The 3,743-nt window shown below is 45.0% G+C and overlaps 1 non-coding gene across 1 annotated transcript; it reads right to left on the bottom strand.

The window, feature by feature from the left end:
- Window positions 1-3,458: 3,458 nt before the first annotated feature.
- trnae-cuc lies at window positions 3,459-3,530 on the bottom strand. The gene has a single exon. It is a non-coding gene; the product is annotated as a tRNA-Glu (tRNA).
- Window positions 3,531-3,743: the final 213 nt, after the last annotated feature.

Here is a 3,743-nt window from a genome sequence, read left to right as displayed (position 1 = left end):
GCAGAAGGAGGCCATTTGGTCCACGGAGTCTTCACCGACCCTCTCAAGGAGCCCCTCACCCATGCCCCGCCGTATTCTTGTCGCCCCACCTAACTTTTTATTTGAACACTAAGGGACATTTTAGCATGGCCAATCCACCGAACCTGCACATCTTTGGACTATGGGAGGAAACCGGAGCTCCCGGAGGAAATCCACGCAGACACGGAGAGACCGTACAAACCTCACACTGTCACACAAGGCAGGAATGGTTCCCGGAGGCTGTGAGGTAGCAGTGCTAACCACTGTGCCACCGTGAAAGCATAGAACATAGAACATAGAACAGTACAGCACAGAACAGGCCCTTCGGCCCTCGATGTTGTGCCGAGCAATGATCACCCTACTCAAACCCATGTATCCACCCTATACCCGTAACCCAACAACCCCTCCCTAACCTTACTTTTTAGGACACTACGGGCAATTTATCATGGCCAATCCACCTAACCCGCACATCTTTGGACTGTGGGAGGAAACCGGAGCACCCGGAGGAAACCCACGCACACACGGGGAGGACGTGCAGACTCTGCACAGACAGTGACCCAGCCGGGAACCGAACCTGGGACCCTGGCGCTGTGAAGCATTTATGCTAACCACCATGCTACCGTGCTGCCTTATCTCCTAGATCTCCTAGATGTTTATAAACGCAGATCCCGTTTTTTGCCCGATGCACGACACTCCTCCTCATAGGAAACTGCACGATCGGTGACCAGCGACTGTGAATCCCCCCAACATTTGTATTAATGCCCCAAGGTGCGTCACAAGGGCCTATCAGACAAAGAGGGGCAAGTATATATTTTGCAGAACAATGATAATGCTCAGTTTAACTGTAAATCCATCATTTTTTGTAGTTGATGGAGTTTTTTTTTTAAATTTAGATTACTCAATTATTTTTTTCCAATTAAGGGGCAATTTAGCGTGGCCAATCCACCTACTCTGCACATTTTTGGGTTGTGGGGGCGAAACCCACGCAGACACGGGGGGAATGTGCAAACTCCACACGGACAGTGACCCAGAGCCGGGATCGAACCTGGGACCTCAGCGCCGTGAGGCGGTTGTGCTAACCACTAGGCCACCGTGCTCGTAGTTGATGGAGTTGATGTAATATTGAGATATTACAAATTTGGAATGGAAAAGCAAATTGTTTCTTTCAGTTGATTTAAAATATTATTTCTAGACTTGTACACACACGTAGTTACATTATTACTTGACTCGAACCGATTTTTATAGGGAGCCAAAATTTTGAAACATTCATCTCCAATATGCACTTCCAAATCCTTTTATCGTGTTGGTCACTACTGGTCACGTTCGGTAAAGTTCAAAATCAGGGTGATAAGTACTAGGAATAGAAGGGCAAAACATAGTTTGAACCGTTTCCATTTTCTTCTCTTTCATGTGTTAATGAAAATTAGGGAGGTCTTTGTTAAAACAGTGGTCGTATTCTTTGCAGCAGCTTAATTCTGTTATCTGACCACTGGGCGAGTCACTGTTTCTTCGCTCGCTGCATTCACAAACATCATTTAAATGAGCTTTGTAACAAAAGACTTTTTCAAGTATTTGGCGCCGGTAGTAATTTGCATATAAATACAAGATAATCCAGCTCCTGAACATTTTTATAAATGAATAGAAAAGGCATTCAACCTGCAAACGGATAATTGCTTTGCAGAATGTCCAAAAATTAGGCAGTATTTTTTTCTCGCCCTTTTGAGGAAATCAAGATGTGACGAACCGATAAGGAAATGGGAATTACTATTCCCACCGCTGTCAATAATTAATATGTTATTTACACATGCACAAGCCTACATCACAGCTTTCAAGATTTCATTTACACTTTGACACTGGCACAGCGGCATATTTAGCTCCAAAGTGACCTGTTCATTAGTCTGCTGCTGCACATCAATCACGTCTAGGTGCAGCCTCACTTATGACTGTACAAGGCTTGTTACATCCTAGAAATAATTAGGTAGCTTTCATGCAGCCCCTTCAGCAAACATGGAGACAGCTGGCCCGCCCAGACAATAAACACGGTAGAGAAAATAAACTTTTGTCTTTGCTTAACAAATTTTGCTTCAATTGTTTGGAGCCGAAAAACAATTTGGCTTTTGGTGCAGCAACGATATTTTAAAAAGACCCTAGAACCAAATGTGAAAAGACTTCACATGAAAAAAGAAGCAAGGCATTGTTCGACTTGATTTTCATTCATATTCATTGATGAGCATAATCGCTCCCTGTCTCCTGTTCCCCCCCCCCCCCCCCCCCCCCCTCTCTTTGAATCCTCTGCAGTCCAGCTAGAGATATGTGGGTCGCTCTCGCCAGTGGCTGATTAAACTATTGATCTCGTGTTCAGATGCATGCTAGCCAGATCTTAAACTGCTGATTTGGATTTTTCCTGGGAAAGGGTCTCAAACTTAAAATTGCACGAATGCCAATCTAATTATTTTCCAAGTGAGAAACTGGCATTGACACGTGACCTTCAAAATATTTTGTTTGGAAGGCTTGTTATTACCTGATTTTTATCATCACTACTCTGGGACAGATCAGCAATATCGGTTAGAAAAAAGCAATTTCCTGCTGCCATGAAGCAATTAGCAATAATTTAAGAAAAACTGGTTGGAGTGTTTGCCGATCACGCAAGCCCGTGCTCATTAGCAAGGGAGATAAGGCCCAGCAGGTCAAGACACTGAGCAATAAAGCATCACAGAAGAGGCAGGCCTCAAGCATCTGTGCTTTCAATCAGCAGAACATTAGGACAATAGATTTGGTCTCATTGCGCCTGACCAAGGGAGTTGTGTGTGTGTGTGGGAGGGGGGGGGGGTGGGTAAAGAAAGATGTCCAAGGTTCCTACAGACTGCGGTCCAATTACAGCCCATGGTGTGCATCTGTGGGAGGATACTGGTTAGGAATAGAATTGGACACAACTGACCTGTGGACACACAAGTTGTCTCCACAGTACCATTGTGAACTCATCCGTAAGCAGCACAACATCCCCATTAATGGTGAAACCACAACCTTGCCTGAATTAAACTCCACAGCTAAGGTTCCTTTTCTCTGCCTCGCATTCTGGACATGTCCTAGTGCATAATCTAACATGATCTTCTCTCTTAGCTGCTGGTGAACCCGCACCTAGAATCAGTACGCATCTACCTTTGCCAAACTCCAAAGATAATTACAACATTGTCAAATTTTTTTTTTTCTTTTTAAAATTTAGAGTACCCAATTCATTTTTTCCAATTAAGGGGCAATTTAGCGTGTTCAAGTCACCTACCCTGCACATCGTTGGGTTGTGAGGGCGAAACCCACGCAAACACGGGGAGAATGTGCAAACTCCACACAGACAGTGACCCAGAGCCGGGATCGAACCTGGGACCTCGGCGCCGTGAGACTGCAGTGCTAACCACTGCGCCACCGTGCTGCCCTCAGATGTGTTCCCTGGCCGGGAATCGAACCCGGCCCTCGGCGGTGAGAGCGCCGAATCCTAACTACTAGACCACCAGAAAGTCAAATTGATTCTTAACTGGCCTGGCAAACGCAAAGTTCAGAGTGAGAGTCCGAAGCCAAGGCTAATAGCAATTCAAGATGATTCTCGTGAGTGGTGGTTATACTGTTTGTCTGGCCATTGCAGTGGTATTAATTACTCTTGTACCCTTTTATAAAAGCACTACAGATGCTGGAAATCTAAATTAAAAACAGAAAAGCTGGATAAACTCAGC

Source organism: Scyliorhinus canicula, chromosome 4 (assembly GCF_902713615.1).
Source record: "Scyliorhinus canicula chromosome 4, sScyCan1.1, whole genome shotgun sequence".
NCBI classification, from domain to species: domain Eukaryota; kingdom Metazoa; phylum Chordata; class Chondrichthyes; order Carcharhiniformes; family Scyliorhinidae; genus Scyliorhinus; species Scyliorhinus canicula.
The sequence above is the reverse complement of the archived record's forward strand: the minus strand, read 5'-3'. Positions and strand labels throughout refer to the sequence as shown.